The sequence below is a fragment of the Abramis brama genome (genome assembly GCF_963993115.1).
Source record: "Abramis brama genome assembly, chromosome: 7".
In the NCBI taxonomy this organism is placed as follows: domain Eukaryota; kingdom Metazoa; phylum Chordata; class Actinopteri; order Cypriniformes; family Leuciscidae; genus Abramis; species Abramis brama.
The window spans coordinates 35,449,089-35,458,399 of NC_139969.1; positions in this window are offsets into that span (position 1 = coordinate 35,449,089).

Genomic DNA, 9,311 nt, shown 5'->3' on the forward strand with positions numbered 1-9,311 from the left:
CGAGAGATTGCTGTGCCTCCCTTGACAGTCTACACAACTAGAACTAGAACTGACACTTCAAAAAGTTAAGAGATCATAAAACTAAACCATATGAATAGAGTGGTTTAGTCCAGTTTAGTTTTCTGAAGAGACACAATTGCTTTAAAAGAAGAACATATTTAATTTAGCCTTTTATTCATTAATAAACATTCATCAACAATCTGATACGGTAAACAGAAGCTCAAATAAGTGAGAACCAATGAGGTTCAATCTCGTGTTACACAACACGTTTGAGCTTCTGCAAGAAACAATGAAATCTGTTCATAAAAGTTAAGTTCACCCCAAAATGAAAATTCTATCATTACTCACACTCATGTCATTCCACACCATATCAGAACACAAAGATATTTTTAATTAAAATATACATTTTTAATGAAAGGACATTTTTTGTCCCTCCATGGAGATCCAACGCAACTTACACATTCAAGGCCCAGAACAGTTAGCACACATCATTAAAGTAATCCATGTGACTCCATAGGTTTAACCTAAATTTTATGAAGTGATGCAAGTGCTTTGTTTGCACAAAAAACAATTTACCTATTTATTTACAAAAATATTGATCTGCAACCCACGTTCATTTTCATATATATACACACACACACTGAACAAAATTATAAACGCAACACTTTCATTTTTGCCCCCATTTTTCATGAGCCGGACTTTTTCTATGTACACAAAAGGCCTATTTCTCTCAAATATTGTTCATAAATCTGTCTAAATCTGTGTTAGTGAGCACAGATTCTCCTTTGCCGAGATAATCCACCCACCTCACATGTGTGGCATATCAAGATGCTGATTAGACAGCATGATTATTGCACAGGTGTGCCTTAGGCCGTGTGTCCACCAAAGCATTTTTTCACGCGGCTGGCGTGTTTTTTCAATTGTTTTCAATGGGAGCGCCGCGTTATTAAAACGCCATGAGCGTAGCGAGGTGCTGAACTTTTTTTCACGCTGAAGCGCCGAGCGCTCGGCGTTTTTTACAGGTCGCCAAGAGTTGAAGAATGTTCAACTTTGGGTAAAACGCAGCGCTCATCACTGTCACTTTTTACCCAACCATCCAATCACAGTGGAGGAGGGGCGGGACTAATACCACACCGACCAACCGCCACATTCTGCTTGTACAACGTCAACAGATGACAACAACAAGCATAATTGTCAGGTTTGGCATAGACGAAGCAGACAGAATGGTAAGTTAAATGCTTTAATTTGCAGAATGGATCAGTACAGCGAAACAGGTGAGTAAACAGTAAGTTGAATTTCAGATAATAGCTTAACTGAAGTGTAACCAAGTCTCTCTCTCTCTCTTTCTCTTGCAGATGATGATGAAGGAGTTCCTTAGAAGAAGGAATGGTGACTGGCTGAGAAGATCGGGATCGAAGGTAGGTATACAGGTAAGTATGGCAGAGAGTCTGTGTCATGTGTAGACGAGATCAGACAATGACTGAATGTTTGTAGCAGGTATATATGGGTGAACTGATGATGAGGTCCAGGTGACGGTGATTAGTAATCAGGTGACAATGAGCGTGTGAATGACTGAGTGGGCGGAGTGAGGGAATGAGTGGAAGGAGATGGTGATGGAATCCTGACAATAATAACGGAACAAAATCATTTAACCCTTGTGCTGCATTATATATTTTACGACGTAGAGTGCATTAAGGGACAAAAATGTCCACTCTAAACACTGCCATAAAACTATTGGATTTTATTATTTTTTTCCACTTTCACTGAGTTAAATCTTTTAACCAGCATCAGTCCTCATCATAACTACCAAATATTTATTTAATTTCAGGATTTTAACCCTTTAAATTCCAGTTTTGGTGACGATACCATCAATTTGTATAAGAGGAAAAAACACAAAATTTGTATTATTTTCCATATACTAAATGCAAAGTGAAAACCTTGGCTTTGGATTATCACAGTCTTGAATATGTCAAAGATTAGCAGCAACATTATATTTGGTGCATTTTTATTTTTTGTGCTATGTCAGATTTAAAAAAAAAAATCACACATAGCGCGTTAAGGGACAAAAATGTCCACTCTAAACACTGCCATAAAACTATTATATATTATTATTTTTTCCACTTTTACTAAGTTAAATCTTTTAACCAGCATCAGTCCTCATCATAACTACCAAATATTTATTTAATTTCAGGATTTTAACCCTTTAAATTCCAGTTTTGGTGATGATACCATCAATTTGTATAAGAGGAAAAAACACAAAAATGTAATTATTTTCCATATGCTAAATGCAAAGTGAAAACCTTGGCTTTGGATTATCACAGTCTTGAATATGTCAAAGATTAGCAGCAACATTATATTTGGTGCATTTTAATTTTTTGTGCTATGTCAGATTTAAAAAAAAAAATCACACACAGCGCGTTAAAGGAGAAGTTCACTTTCAAAAAAACTTTTGCTGATAATTTACTCACCCCCATGTCATCCAAGATGTCCATGTCTTTCTTTCTTCAGTCGCAAAGAAATTAAGGTTTTTGATGAAAACATTCCAGGATTTCCCCCCATGTAATGGATTCTATTGGGACCCAAACGGTAGAAGGTCCAAATGACAGTTTAAGTGCAGCTTCAAAGGGCTTTAAACGATACCAGACGATGAATAAGAGTCTTATCTAGCGAAACGATCGGTCATTTCCAAAATAAATAAAAAAGTTTAAGTTTTATAAGCACAAACGCTCGCCTTGCTCTGTTCTGTGATGCGCGTTCGTGACGTCACGTAATACGCAATTACGTTGAAAAGGTCACGCTTGACGTGTTTACAAATGTGCAGAAGGAGGACCATATACACATTTTCAAATGTATTTGTGTCAGTTTATCGTTTAAAATGCCCATTTCGTGTGCGTATCCTGGGTGTTTTAATATTAAAAAGCCAAAAAGAACATTTTCTTCAGGACAGAAATTTTTCAAGCGTGACCTTTTCAACGTAATTGCGTATTACGTGACGTCACGAACGCGCATCACAGAACAGAGCAAGGCGAACATTTGTGCTTATAAAACTTAAACTTTTTTATTTATTTTGGAAATGACCGATCGTTTCGCTAGATAAGACCCTTATTCATCATCTGGTATCGTTTAAAGCCCTTTGAAGCTGCACTTAAACTGTCATTTGGACCTTCTACCGTTTGGGTCCCAATAGAATCCATTACATGGGGGGAAATCCTGGAATGTTTTCATCAAAAACCTTAATTTCTTTGCGACTGAAGAAAGAAAGACATGGACATCTTGGATGACATGGGGGTGAGTAAATTATCAGCAAAAGTTTTTTTGAAAGTGAACTTCTCCTTTAAGGACAAATTTGTCCCTATTTAAACCCATTGAAATATTCATTTTTGAACACACTGTTATAATATCATAAAATCATAATTTCTATTCAAATACCCAGTCATTACCAAGCCTTGGGGTAAAATATTTACTTTTTACTGTTTTCCACCAGTTGGTACCATTTTTCATATAATTGACATACTGCAAACATCTGCATTATTGCAAACATTTTCCTGATTTCTACTAGGTGACTATAACCTGTGCATGTCTCCCTACACATCAAAATTTGCTCTAGAAAGAAAGCAAAACTACAAGATCACCATGAACATGAATTTTTATTTTTCTAAATTCTATAAACATGTCAAACAATTAAAACTTCAAAACAAAATGGGGTCGTTGTTCAGCTCATTTGCAGGAGTTGCAGAATTGCAATGCATGCTCCTTACAGATGTAAATGCCACATTTTGAGCAGGTGGTGGAGATTTTTCTTTTTTTGTTGGTGCAGAAACTGCACCACCTCCTCCTCTTGTCATGGGTTTCTTCAGACCAAATTGCCTCTGCAGACCCACTTGCCTCTGAATGTTCTGCTCTCCGCTGGGATTGCACCATGGCTGCTGCGGCTGGTGTATGGGGGAGGCGCTCTCTCCTCTCCATCTGGGGATACACCAGCATCCTCCCCAGCTCCTCCAGGAACAGCCTCCTTTTGAAGGTTTTCTCCTGGTACCAGGAAGGCTCAACAGCTACCCACAGGACAAAGGCGTTGAAAGCAGAGACATCTATTAGATTGTAGAAGAGCGCCATTGGCCACCGACGTGTCCCCCTCTTGCAGCTGTATGTGCCAACAACCTGCAAAATAAAATAAATGAATAACGTATCTATTTTTTGGCCCAAGTTATAAGAGAAAAAAAATACAAGAGAAAAAAATGCATGATAAACTTAGTACTAAATATGCCTATATTTTAGAAAATCACATAAAGATGTGTATATAAAATAAAAGTGTGAGTTACTGTTGCTAATAGCACATACCTTATCCAGGTTGTCGACAGCTCCTTTGCACCGGTTGTAGTCCATTATCATCACAGGCTTCTGGTGCTCCTCTCCACTCACAGCGGGCTCGCGGTGCTTGGTGCTCAGCAAAAGCACATTTTTCCCCCGTTTTGGCACATACGACACGGCCGTTATGGTCTTCCTGAACGCAAATTCGGAGGATCTGGGTGCTCGCGCTCTGGTTTGGAGGAGGCGTGGAGGAAGCTCTGGTTTGTTCCTCCGGATCGTTCCAACCAGAGCATTTTTTTTCTTCAGCAGCTCCTCTGCCAGCGCATAAGAGGTGAAGAAATTGTCTGTGGTAACAGTGTGTCCCTCCAGCCCGTCAGTCATGTCCCGCACAACCCTCTGTCCCTGGTTTACCTCGGGAGCGCATCCTGCAGATTTTCCGGCATAAATCTGCATTTTCCATGCATAAGACGTGGAAACATCACTTGTGACCCAGATCTTGATGCCATATCTGGCTGGTTTGCTGGGCATATACTGCCGGAATCTGCAGCGGCCTCGGAACCCGACCAGCTGCTCGTCCACACAGACATCCACCCCGGGGTTATAGAGAAGGGGGAGCCGGTGCAGCCACTTATCCCAGACCGGCCTGAACGCCGCCAGCTTGTCATCCCGGTAACGTGCAGTTCGGGTCAGCCTGTCGTCAAATCTTACATTTGAACTTAATTTCTGGAAATTGCGGTGGGGCATGGTGGCCCTGAAGATGGGCCGGCCTGTGTGGTCATCCCACAGGCTCCGGGTGGACTCATTTCTAGACTTGTAGACTCCAGCTAGAATTAGCACCCCGAGGTAAGCCTCGATGTCTGTTGCATCCACATCGATCCAATCTGTCTTGGACCGTCTCCCCTGGAGATTTGTTCTTTCCACAATTAAATTTACTATCTCCTCCGTGAACAGTAGCTGGAAAGCAGACCTAGGGTCCACGATGCGAGCTGTTGCGTAGTGTGTCGGTCCGGGTGTCGGTACCTTGGCTGGCACGTAGCGGAGCGTCTCGGTGTTAGTGGGTGACCAGTGGAGTCCGTTTTTTGATGTCCACATAGGATTGGCTGTCTCCTGTGTGTCATCCAGTTCCTCACTCTGAGTTGAGTCAGATGAAGAGTTAGAATCCGAAGTGAGCTTGAACTCCACATCATCATCTGAGGCGCTCTCCGTTACACTGCCATCAGACTCCGGCTCGCTGTCTGTAGCAACGTAGTCCAGTACTTCGGTGGTCGTGTAAGTTCTCTTCATTTTGTCGAGTGTGAAATGGCCGCACCAAAGTGTGTCCAGCTTTTTAACTTTAGCATCAACCGCACTTGTATAAACACTGATTTCTCAACAATTGTTTTCTTTCGGTTTGATTCATGCATATTTTACGCACACACATGTTTTGGAAAACAAAGTCAGACTTTGTTTTGGATCCCTCGCAGCTACATCTTTGTGTTGCCGCAAGATGAAAGGTGTTATTATTGTCTAAGGACTGACTGGAATTATCAATTAATTTTGAAACATAGACTGCTAAAAAAAAAACGAAGGTGTGTCAAAGGTTCATGTCTGTGCGTAAAATACGCATGAATCAAACCAAAAGAAAACAATGCAGCGAGAAGCACTTTCTCTTGCTAAATGCACACACACACACAAACACACACACACACACACACACACGCAGAGAGAGAGAGAGAGAGAGAGAGAGAGAGTAAAATATGACCTTCAGGATATTATGATTTTTGTCACTCGCCTAAACACCATGTATTATATTTAGGCCCTACACACACACACTTTTGTCAACGCAGACACACATTGCTCTCAGACATCCACACATACTCAGAAACATCATTTTAGATCATTGAGCCATTAAAATGCTTCATAACACAGTAAATAGTACCCCTAGTGGAAACCAGGAAAATTACGTGCGTTTCCCCCCATAGGGAATACCTATGTAGTGACGTCATCTGGTGGAATACATTATATAATGCAAATATAATCCTTTTGCTTCCAAATGAAAGGATGTTTCAACATAAGTCATGATTCATGTATTAATGACGGCCCCGGCTTTAAACAATGTTTTAATGGGTGTCAATGGGACAATTTTGTCCATTATGGTGCTAGATGTTGCTATTTGATCTACACAGTGTGTGTTATACATATTATGCAACATGGGAATTTTTTTTTTTTAATTTATCCAAAAAGTCACAATTTTGCCAAATTACATACCATTTGCATTAAAACAGCCAAAATGGTCAAAGAAATTAAACTGAAAATGGACAAAAATGTCCTAATGCAGCAGAAGGGTTAAAACAAGAGCCAGAGAAAATACATTACATTGTATCGACATTGTTATGTAGAATCAACACAGAAACAAAATATGTGTGAAATGAGATACTAGTAACACTCTCGCGGATATTCCGTATCATAACAAGCAAAGTGTCTCAACTGAAAAAAAATGCAACGCTGCCAAAACGCTCTCAAGCGCCCACAAGCAGAGCGCGTTTTCAGCAGAGCGCATAGCGTTTTCAGCTGGCTAAAAATTTTGTTGAGTGTATATATATAGTAAATGTAGTGGTAAATGTTTTTTTTACGCAAACAGAGCGCTCACATCGCCTCATAAAATTTAGGTTAAACCCATAGGGTCACATGGATTACTTTAATGATGTCTACTAGCTGTTCTGGGCCTTGAATGAGTAAGTTGCGTTGGATCTATATGGAGGGACTGAAACCTCTCGGATTTCATTAAAAATATTTTTATTTGTGTTCTGAAGATGAACCAAGGTCTTATGATGCGTTCACACCGGACGCGAATAGCGCGTCAGGCGCGAGTGATTTCAATGTTAAGTCAATGCAAAGACGCGTTACACGCGTAAAAATGGCGCGAATGAGGCGTAGAGCGCGGCTATGTATTAAGCTACAGTAGGCTGCTATGCTATGTACATTTGTTGTGTATTAAACAAATTATATCATTTAGGTCCGGAAGTTTGCCTATGATTTGGCAAAGACCTACAATTGCAGGTACCCCGAAACCTGGGCAGAGAACGGGATGGCTGGAGCCGACTGGTTCACATTGTTTTTGAAGAGGCACCCCACTCTCTCCATGAGAAGCCCTCAGGCTACAAGCCTCTCACGGGCTACGAGTTTCAATGAGACAAACGTCAATAAGTTTTTTGACAACTTGTTTTCTGTCCTGGACAAACACAGATATTCTGCACAGGACATCTGGAACATGGATGAAACAGGTGTGGTGGAAATTATCTATATCTCCCTCAGAAACACCTTCCAGAGGATCACAGCCTTACAAAATAAAAGCATTACAGAATAAAAACGCTAAATAACAATATTTTTCTATACAGGAATCACCACAGTGCAAAATCCTGAAAAAATTGTGGCCAGAAAGGGAGTCAAGCAAGTAGGTGCAGTTACCTCTGCAGAACGGGGGACACTAATTGCACTTGCCTGTGCAGTGAATGCCTTGGGGAATTCCATACCACCAATGTTCATCTTCCCCCAGAAAAAAATCCATCCTTCCTTTACCAGCAATGGCCCTCCTGGCTGTATCGGTACAGCAAATGGGTCTGGGTGGATGCAAGGTGTCAAAAGTGCTGCTAATTCTGGACAACCATACCTCCCACCTTTCTGTTGAGGGGATTGATTTTTGCAGGAGCCATGGCATCGTCCTCCTCTCATTCCCCCACACTGTTCCCATAAGCTGCAGCCTTTGGATCGCAGTGTATATGGGCCACTGAAGAGGCTGGTATACAACTGATGTGACAGCCACAATGACCATTTATGATCTGCCAGGCATTGTGAAGAGTGCCCTTCCCTGTGCTGCATCACCGGCAAATATTCAGGCAGGGTTTGCATGCACTGGAATTTGGCCTTTTAATAGGAATATTTTCAGTGACAGTGACTTTGCACCATCCCTAGTCACAGACCGCCAACCGCCATGAGTGACACCAGAGGTTCCATCTCCATCCTCTAAAACTCCATCACCCAATGTGGCAACGGTGGCATCCTCCATGCCACTTAAAGCATCATCCCCTGTCACACCATGTGTGTCCAAGCCTGAGCCATCATCCTCTGCTATGGACACAACTTTTTCACCTGTGTCCGTCCACACCCAAAAGCTGGCCCAAGAAAGCAGATGACAAAGGGCAGGAAAAGAAGGGAAACCGCTATCCTTACAGATACTCCCGTGAAAAACTGGAGGCTGAGAAAAGCAGGTCTGCAGCTAAAAGAAAAAAGAATTTTGGCAACAACAAAAAATCCAAACCAAAGAAGCAGAAAATTCCGGACTCATCTGATGAAGAAAATGAAGTCTGCATTGTGTGCTTGGAAAGCTTCTCCAGGCCAAGGGAGGTCTGGCTCCAGTGCTGGTACTGTAAAGTCTGGGCACACAAGGACTGCTCAGACGGAAGGGATTTTTACACTTGCCACAACTGTGACTCAGACTAGGCCTACTGAGCCCCCCACACCCCTCCCTGGAAATAAATACTTAGTGTATTAATATTAATACTTAATATTAATATATTTAATTTACACACATAAATGTGTCTGCTTGAAAGAAGAAAGAATGATGTATGCAAGTTGTTATAAAGAAGGCATATATCATTAATTGAAAAGAAGACCGTGTTCTACTTTAGGAGAAGTGGTTTATTTATTTTTAAGATATTTTTTAATGTCACAGCAGTTAAATCTGTGTCTGTATTGTATGTTCAAACTTAAGAATAATTCATATTAACAGGTTAATAGATGTTTTCTCCAGGAGTATATAATGGGTTTGGAAATTTTAGAGAAATTCTTAATTAATGCACTACAATTTATCTAAACCCATTAGATTTAAGTCGACTAAAATCTTATTGTATTTCGTTGACTAAACCTAGACTAAAACTAAAACAATTCAGATGACTAAAATATGACTAAAACCAAATGGCATTTTAGTCGTAAGACTATGACTAAAACTAAATCAAAATTCGTTG